Raw genomic sequence first — 10,389 nt, 5'->3', positions numbered from 1 at the left:
AAAAAAAATAAATAAATAAATAAAACTTTAAAACAATAAAAAGTTTATATTGAGAAAAAAAAAAAAACAAGTGATGTACAAGTGGATTATCAGCAGATTTCTCATCAGAAACATTGGAGCATGGTAGGCAGTGACCAATATATTTAGAGTGAAAAAAAAAAAAAAAAAAAAAAAGCTGTCACTCAAGAATCGTATGTCCAGCCAAACTATACCTCAAAGATGAGAAAGAAGTTCAGGGTTTCCCAGAGAAACAAAAACTGAGGGAGGTTGCTACCATTAGCTCTGCCCTGCCAGACCTGATGGTTTCACTGGTGAATTCCACCAAACATTGAAAGAACTAATATCAATCTTTCTCAAACTTTTCCAAAAAATTAAAAAGAAGGGAATACTTCCAAACTCATTTTACAAGGCCAACATTACCTTGATATCAAAGCCAGAAAAAGACACTACAGGAAAAAAAAAAAAAAAAACTACAGACCCATATCGCTTATGAACATTGCTGCAAAAATCCTCAACAAAATACTAGCAAGCCTAATTCAGCAGCATACTGAAAGGATTATATACCATAGCTAAGTGAGATTTATTACCAGGATACAAAGATGGTTTAAAATATAAATCTCACTTCTGAGTGGGAACTAAAAATTGAAAACACATGAACATAATGGGAACAATAGACACTGCAGACTACTGATGGGGGAGGAAATGAGGGAGGCATGAAAATCCACCTATTGAGTACTATGCTCACTACCTGAATGATGGATCTGTACCCCAAACCTCAGCGTCACACAAATACCCATGTAACAAACCTGCACATGTACTCCTTGTATCTAAAATAAAAGTTGAAAATGAATAGTCGATATTTATTAAAAATAAAATAAAACTTGGCATTATAAAAAAAGGTAATAGCACAGAAGGGTAAGGTTATGGACCTATATTGGAGCAGTTTCTACATTTTATCAGAACTGTTTGTATTAATCTGAAGTAAACTGTGATTTTTTTAAAAATCCATAGAACTGTTAAAAATAGCAAAAACATAATTTAAAATCGACAGAGGAAAGAAATTGGTACACTAAAAATATTGATTTCCCACAAAATAAGTCACATAGTAGTAAAAAAGTAACAGAGGAACCAAAAAAAGGAACTTGAGACATAAAAAGAAAAATGAGGCTGGGCGTGAGGGCTCACACCTGTAATCTCAGCACTTTGGGAGGCTGAGGTGAGCAAATCACCTGAGGTCAGGAGTTCGATACCAGCCTAGCCAACATGGCAAAACCACATCTGTAATCCCAGCTACTCAGGAGACTGAGGCAGGAGAATTGCTTGAACCCGGGAGGGGGAGGTTGCAGTGACCTGAGATCGTGCCACTGCACTCCAGCCTGGGTGACAGAGTGAGACTCCTTCTCAGGGGAGAAAAAAGAAAAAGAAAGAAAAATGGCAGATGTAAATCCAGACATACCGACAATAACACTAAATGTGAATGGACTAAACACTCCAACCAAAAGCACTTTGGTTGAAAAATAAAAGTAGTTTGAAAGAAAAAGAAAGTAAAAGTATAAGCTTTGAACAATAATCATTAAAATGCTGAAGTTACTATATCAATATCAAATAAAATAGACGTTAAGACACAAAATATTTCTGGAGTAATTTTTGTTTAAAGCATCAATAAGTAAAGATACATTAATTATAAAATGTATAAACATTGCTACAAAACCTACGAAGCAAAATCTTACATAATTGAAAGAAGCAGCAGACAATTCAACTATAATAGCTGGCATTTTAATATGCCACTCTCAATAATTGACATAGTAGAATATTGGCAAGAATTTTGAAGGTCTGAGCAACAAACACTATCAACCATCTTGACATAACTAACACTTACAGAACATTCCATCCAATGACAGCAGACTATAAATTCTTTTCAAGTGCACATGAATATTTTTCCAGGACAAACCCATGTACTTCTATTGTAGAAGGATAAGACTTAAAACAAACAAACAAAAAAAAACAAAACAAAAGAAATAATAATAACAGGATAGAAATCAATGAAGTAGAAAACAGAAAAATAAAATCAATGAAACTAGTAATTTTATCCTAAATATTGATCTCAAGAAAATAATCTATTAAAACATTTATGTTTAGAAAAATCTTCATTGCATCTGTATTCACAAGATTAAATGCATTATGGCTACAGAACTTTATAATCACAGGAGAAATTTCTTATGAAATAATATAAATTTTTAAAAGAAAACTATAAAACATATCCAATAAGATATCTCTTATCTAGATGAGAAAGTACTTAAAATTTTACACATTTTTGTGGAAGAATAATAGATTTTTTTAAAACTACATATTTTTATGAGTTGCTACTCAAAAAATTTCTAGATATAAACAATAAACTAGTTTAGAAAAAAAGCAACTCTAGGCTATCTTTTGAAGTCACTTCTTCAAAATGTAATTATCTATTGACTGTGAAATGCTGGAAATACAATGGTGAACAAGAAAGTCATCACCTCGCCCTCATACTGTTTATAGTCTAAAAGAGAACCTAGACAGAAAACACAGAAATGCATCTGAATACAGGGTTCTCTGAGAACCAGATGTAGATCCTGCACCTGATTCTGCCTCTGATTTGCCACTTGACTGCAGTCAGCAACTTCTATCTGCCCTGCTCGCCTTTGCTGAAAAAGACCTTCCCTATTCATATGGTTGACATGGAGCAACCATGTCTGTGTTAATGGCATCCCACCCTTCATCACAGCAATCTGGATTAGGAGTAGGAACCTGACATTAGCTGAGCCAAGAGATCCTTCCCCAAAATTTTTAGACTGTCACTCTCCAGCAGACAACATTTTCAAAATGTAAAACTGAAAAACTGCTTCCAGGCTATGGAGAAAGTCAATCTTAGCATGATATAAAAATACCAGACTGAAAATAGATATGACAGATGGAGGAGGCTAGTTCTAGTCCTTCCTATAGTCTAATATCCTTGCCCTTCCTACAGTCTAGTTTCTCAGTCGTTCCTTCTAGCCTATAAGCCAATAAGTTCCAATTTTGCTTGATGGTGTGTGCTCTATTTTGGTCAGCTGCAGCCCAAATGACAGAACAAATAGTGTCCTTTTCAATTTACTTACCCTCCCTAATTTTTTATTTGTACGTTGAAAATAGTAATTGTGTAAATATGTAACTAGGATTTTAAGAAGTTCAAAAGATAACAAAAGAGAATATGCCTTGAATGTGCTATCTCCTATACTGGTAATTAAAATTAATTTGCAATAAATTCAAAGCCTGGAAAATATATTCTAAGTGCCCTTTTGGTGGAGCTTAAATGATTTTTTTTTTTTTTTTTTTTTTTGAAGAGTCTCACTCTGTCACCCAGACTGGAGTGCAGTGGTGCAATCTCTGCTCACTGCAACCTCTGCCACCCAGGTTTAAGCAATTCTTGTGCCTCAGCCTCCAGAGTAGCTGGGATTACAGGCGTGTACCACCATACCTGGCTAATTTTTTTGTATTTTTAGTAGAGATGGGGTTTTACTGTGTTGACCAGGCTGGTCTCGAACTCCTGGCCTCAAGCGATCCACACTCCTTGATCTCCAAAAGTGCTGAGATTACAGGGATGAGCCACCAAACCCGACCTCCTATTTTTATCTCTAGTAAAACTCTGGACAAAGCAATGTGTGTAGCACAGGACTCTGCATCCCACAGCGGCCTAAAATATTCTGTATGAATAGTTCAGTTGGTCTGAGGAAAAAATCTTCCAGACTATGAACTGAGGGTAGTCTTCAGGAAACATGGATGAATGCACTCTTGAGGATCAGCTCTTTGGAGGACAGAACCTGGATGTGGAACAGTAATAGGAACCATGAGGCCATCAGGACTGAATGGTTTAATGAAGGACATCACACAGGGGCTTAAAAACCCAGAGCAGAGCTACAAGTAAGCAGCCCTTACACTAAGATGGATGAACTTGAGAGCTATTGAGAGATAACTGTGAGGAGAGAAGCTGCATTTTTTCTAACAAGACAGTCTGCTGCTTTCACCAATGATTAGCAATTTCAGACCCCAAAGAATAGAGGCAAGGAGAGAGGCAATCACTGAAAAAGGTTCCAATTAAACCAATAGCTTCTATGTTTCCATCTGGAAGCGGCATAAGATAAACAGTTATATCCTATATGAAATACTTGGCAGATTAAAAATTACTTCAAACCCAATCTCATTTAGTCTTCATAAAATTCTGCTCAATATGCTTCTTCACATGCAAAAACTTCTGAGAATGAGAGTGATTCAATGACTTACTGTGTTAATAAGGTTATAACTTCAAATTTTTGGTTAACACAGTAAAACATGATTTGTTATTCACAGAGAAAAGAAGAAAATGATGATGCTGCTGGTTGAGTTGTGCTACTGATTGGCTCTCTTTCGAGTACTGCCTTAGGATTCCAAACTCTTCTTTATTTGAAATGCTGCTATTTTCAGCATGTGTTCTCTGATGTCACCATGAACAAGAAAGAGCACATGAAAAGCTACACTGGATATTTAACTACCTCAATGTGGAAGTGACACACATCACTTCTGCCCACATTTCTTTAGCCATCGTAGTTATGTGGTCCCATCTAGAAAAAAAGATTAGTATTTTTTTAATGTATCACTAGCTTGTTAGCTGTTTCCCAGGAAGAGCTCTCTCCTATGGAAGGAGCAGAATGGCTTAAATGTTTCTGCATCATGGCCTAATTGACTGCTGGAGATCATGTGAATGAGTTTACACCTGGGAATGTGATTGGCATTTAAGAGGACTATGAGTTCTCTAGACTGTCTCACCCATCTTCATGGCTGGAAGTAAATAACAAAAATGGAGGAGTAACAATATAGACACAGAATTTTATTTTCAAGTGGGGAGATAATAATCTGATAACAGAAATTGAAAAAAAAATGGTGATCTGTGCTATGCAATAGAAAAATAGTTGGTATACCTGCAGCACGTCAGGAGAATAGATCAGCTGCCTCCTAAACTTGTAGCTCTAGCAGAAAAGATGTTGGAAAATACAGTGTTGGTAATATGTGTTGGCAACATTTAGTGAGGTAGCCAGATGGAAAGAATTAGAAAGAAAAAAATTGAAAAACTGGGCACTTTGCAAGAGAAAAGAGTGAGACTGGAGAGTATATTAGTTTACTATTGCTGCTGCAACAAATTACCACAAACTTAGTGGCCTAAAATAACAAAGTTTTTCATCTTCCAGTTCTGGGTGTCAGAGTCTGAAATGGGTTTCTCAAGGCTAAAATCAAGGTGTGAGCAAAGCTGCAGTCCTTTCTGAAGGCTCTGGCGAGAATCTGTTTCCTTACTTTTTCCAACTTCTAGAGGCTGGTCCACAATTCTTGGCTCATGGTTATATTTCACCTTAAAAGATGACAATGGCCAGTTGAGTATTTTCCAATCAATTGCCCCAATATTGACTCTTCTGCCTCCCTTTTTCATTTATAAGAACTCTTATAAATGAAATTGTGATTAAATTGTCTGCAACCAAAGAATCTTATAACCTTATTTTAAAGTTTGTTGATTAACAATTTAAATTCTATCTGCAACCTTAATTCCCTTTTGCCATATAACCTAACATAGGCCCAGGTTCCAAGGATGAGGTAACATATTCTCAGGTAGAAAGAGAGGGCATTATTCTGCCTGCCACAGAAGGTTTAAAAAAAAAAAAAACTCAGAGCTTTGAAGAGACAGAAAAGTGAACTTCTCTTCTAAACTCCAAACAAAAACAGATAGTTATATGGTCTGGCTGTGTCCTCACCCAAATCTCATCTTGAATTGTAGCTCCCAGAATTCCCAGGTATTGTGGGAGGGACCCAGTGGGAAGTAACTGAATTTTGGGGGCAGGTCTTTCCCATGCTGTTCTCGTGACAGTGAATAAGTCTCAGGAGATCTGATGGTTTTATAAAGGGCAGTTCCCCTACACATGCTCTCTTGCCTACCACGACGTAAGATGTGCCTTTCACCTTCTGTCATGATTGTGAGGCATCCCCAGCCATGTGGAACTACAAATCCATTTAACTTCATTTTCTTTATAAATGACCCAGTCTCGGGTATGCCTTTATCAGTAGCATGAAAACAGACTAATACAGGTGTTTTTAAAAACCTTCAGCAATATCTCCCAAAATTTTTTATTAACTTAAGTGCTTAAGGATAAAGATCCTGTTATGGGTATGGTATCCAGTAACCACCCCAGATGGATAAAGCAACTGAAGCAACTGAGAACAAAGGTCAAATTAAAGATGGGACCATCACACTAAAGCATTATATTTCCAAGTGAGTCTCCAGTAAGTTCAGGGAAATGTACATGAGAATGATAAAGGGAAAAATAGAAAACTTGAGAATTATGTCTTTAAAAGATTTTGGAGTATACTTACTGGCACATAAGTGGAACCAAATAGATGAAAAGCCTACTAGGTCTTAATAAACATATACAGTATTGCCAAAGAAACCTAGAGCTCAGTTAATAAAGACTTTTACTGTTTAAGAACTAACATAACTCTTGCATCTCAATCTTTCTACAATGACAAGTGGACTGAGAAGGCTGTGCTGTCCCAAGAAAAGGGTAAGTCCCAATGCCCCTTTTATTATTTAACTCTTTTTTATTTATACTTTATGTTCTAGGGTACATGTGCACAACATGCAATTTGCTACATATGTATACATGTGCCGTGTTGGTGTGCTGCACCCATTAACTCGTCATTTACATTAGGTATATCTCCTAATGCTATCCCTCCCCCCTCCCCCACCCCACAATAGGCCCCAGTGTGTGATGCTCCCCTTCCTGTGTCCAAGTGATCTCATCGTTCAATTCCCACCAATGAGTGAGAACATGCGGTGTTTAGTTTTCTGTTCTTGTGATAGTTTGCCGAGAATGATGGTTTCTAGCTGCATCCATGTCCCTACGAAGGACATGAACTCATCCTTTTTGTGGCTGCATAGTATTCCATGGTGTATATGTGCCACATTTTCTTTTAGAGATGGGATCTCACCCTATCACCCAGGCTGGAATCAGTGGTGGGACCACACCCACTGCGGCCAGGAACTCCTGAGCTCAAGCAAACCTCTTACCTCAACCTCCTGAGTAGCTGGGATGGCAGGTGCATGCCACCACACCTGGCTCACAATGCCCATTTCAGATGTAGCCTAGGAAGAAAACAAAGAAGTTTCCAAAGAGAAGCTTCCATTGGCAACATAGATGCATGAACAAGAGAGTACCTCTGAAAGGGTCTAATTAAGAAACTTCTCTAAGACCAAAGGTATGGAGCCTTCCCAATGTCTTCCCAATAGGGATTTCAAAATTGCTATGAATTTTTTTAAGATTTAAATTTTTTGTAGAGAGGGGTCTCACTATGTTACCCAAGTTGGTCTCAAACTCCTGGCCTCCAGTGATCCTCTTGCCTCTACCTCCCAAAGTGCTATAATTGCAGACCTGCTTATACTGAATATTCCCTACACAAAACCTGGGTTTCTAACTTTCATGACTTTTCTTAAGTTTTTACCCTAACCTGGAACATACTTTTCTATCTTTAGTGTTTGTCAAAGTCCTACTGATCTTCCAAGTCACAGCTTAAAGTTTTATTATAGGGGAAGCCTTTCCCAGGTTCAAATCCTAGCCTTCTGATTTTCTGATTATTGGCAAAAAGAGTTTTTCACATCTCAGAAATTTAGCCTGATCTGTGAAATAGAACTGTCCACACTTATTTTGCAAGAATTAATTTAAATACTTTCTGTAAACTGCCCAGCATAGTCTCTGGAAGAGAAACACTAAACAAATGCTAGTTATTGCTATTATGTGGATCAGTACAACTTAATAGACATGTTAGAAACCAATAAAAATATATTTAGAATTCAAAATATGATAAAGTAGCATTCAATTTAGTGGGGGAAAGGAAAGCCTATTTGATTAATGGCTTTGCGATATTGGACTATATTATTTTTGTAAGAGAATAAAATTAGTTCCCACCTCAGCAAACAAACAGAAATTCCATATTAATTAAAGATGTACATTTTAAAGGTAAAACTATAAAAATATTTTTTAAACTTCAGTGAGAGTCTGAAGCAAAAACATGATAAAATGTTTTGAAAGTTGGAAAGATCTGATTGAGAGAAGAAAACAAAATTTCATAGAAAGTAGCCACTGAATGATGCAATTGTGTAAAAACTTAGTCAATAAATAAATAACAATTTTCAGAGAAAAAAACACAAAATATGTAACATACAAGAGGTTAATATACTCTTAAACACTAAAAGTTGGTATAATTGACAAAGAAAAAATTAGAAAATATGCAAAGAATAAAAATAGATAAAGTCAATGCAAAAAACAGATGGCCAATATACATATGAAGAGATGTTTGACCTCACAAAATTTCAAGAAATGAAATTAGCATCATCTTGAAATGTCATAATTCTCTTATTATATTGGAAAACAGCCGCCACTGCTGGTGGCAGCCAACTTAGTACAGTGATTTTGGAAAGTAATTTAACAGTAGCTATTAAGAATTCTAATTGTTCAAATCATTTAATCTGATAATATCACTTTTGGCAACTACCTGCTGAAATTACAGCATAAGAACATAGAGATATATCTATAATGATATTCTTTTCTACACTGCTGCAATGGCAAAAGAAACTGCTAAAACTCTCATATCCATCAATAGGACAATAAATAAATTATGGTACACACATTACAATGGAATGTTTTGTTTCCATTAAAAATTAAAAAGTATTCATCATGGCATACAGTTTGTTTGTTTGTTTGTTTGAGACAGAGTCTCACTCTGTTGCCCAGGCTAGAGTACAGTGGCATGATCTCGGCTCACTGCAAACTCTACCACTCGGGTTCAAGAGATTCTCCTGCCTCAGCTTCCCAAGTAGCTAGGACTACAGGCGCACACCACCATGCCTGGCTAGTTTTTGTATTTTTATAGAGACAGATTTTGGCCATGTTGGCTAGGCTAGTTTTGAATTCTTGACCTCAGGTGATCCACCCGCCTCAGTCTCCCAAAGTGCTGGGATTACAGGTGCGAGTCACTATGCCCAGCCTTCTGTAGTTAAGTTTAAAAAAGCAAATTGAAGATTAAAATGTGTAAGATAATTCTTTTTTCTGTCTGTCAGGTCAGTTTATATTATGAATAAGAAAACATCCAACTCGATTTTGGCCTGCAACAAAGGGAATGTCTTTGGCCTGTAACTGAAAAATATGACTAGTATCAGGTTTATGACTGATACTAGTATCAGGTTTATCTAAAGATTCAAGACATTATTGGGGGCTCCACTTCTTTATAACTCTCTTAGCCCTCCAGGTGTTGACTCTCCTAGGACCAGAAATAAGGTGAGATGAGTGAGACACTTACCTGGAGTGCAAAATTTAAGTGGGTACTAAAAAACAAGGACCTCTTCAAGGAGAACTACAGACCACTGCTCAGTGAAATAAAAGAGGACACTAGCAAATGGAAGAACATACCATGCTCATGGATAGGAAGAATCAATATCATGAAAATGGCCATACTGCCCAAGGTTATTTATAGATTCAATGCCATCCCCATCAAGCTACCAATGAGTTTCTTCACAGAATTGGAAAAAACTGCTTTAAAGTTCATATGGAACCAAAAAAGAGCCCGCATTGCCAAGACAATCCTAAGTCAAAAGAACAAAGCCGGAGGCATCACGCTACCTGACTTCAAACGATACTACAAGGCTACAGTAACCAAAACAGCATGGTACTGGTACCAAAACAGAGATAGAGACCAATGGAACAGAACAGAGTCCTCAGAAATAATACCACACATCTACAGCCATCTGATCTTTGACAAACCTGAGAGAAACAAGAAATGGGGAAAGGATTCCCTATTTAATAAATCGTGCTGGGAAAATTGGCTAGCCATAAGTAGAAAGCTGAAACTGGATCCTTTCCTTACTCCTTATACAAAAATTAATTCAAGATGGATTAGAGACTTAAATGTTAGACCTAATACCATAAAAACCCTAGAAGAAAACCTATTTGGTACCATTCAGGACATAGGCATGGGCAAGGACTTCATGTCTAAAACACCAAAAGCAATGGCAGCAAAAGCCAAAATTGACAAATGGGATATGATTAAACTAAAGAGCTTCTGCACAGCAAAAGAAACTACCATCAGAGTGAACAGGCAACCTACAGAATGGGAGAAAATTTTTGCAATCTACTCATCTGACAAAGGGCTAATATCCAGAATCTACAAAGAACTCAAACACATTTACAAGAAAAAAACAAACAACCCCATCAAAAAGTGGGGAAAGGATGTGAACAGACATTTCTCAAAAGAAGACATGCATACAGCCAACAGACACATGAAAAAATGCTCATCATCACTGGCCAT

The sequence above is a fragment of the Piliocolobus tephrosceles genome, chromosome 13, assembly GCF_002776525.5.
Source record: "Piliocolobus tephrosceles isolate RC106 chromosome 13, ASM277652v3, whole genome shotgun sequence".
In the NCBI taxonomy this organism is placed as follows: domain Eukaryota; kingdom Metazoa; phylum Chordata; class Mammalia; order Primates; family Cercopithecidae; genus Piliocolobus; species Piliocolobus tephrosceles.
Note: the sequence above shows the minus strand (reverse complement) of the source record.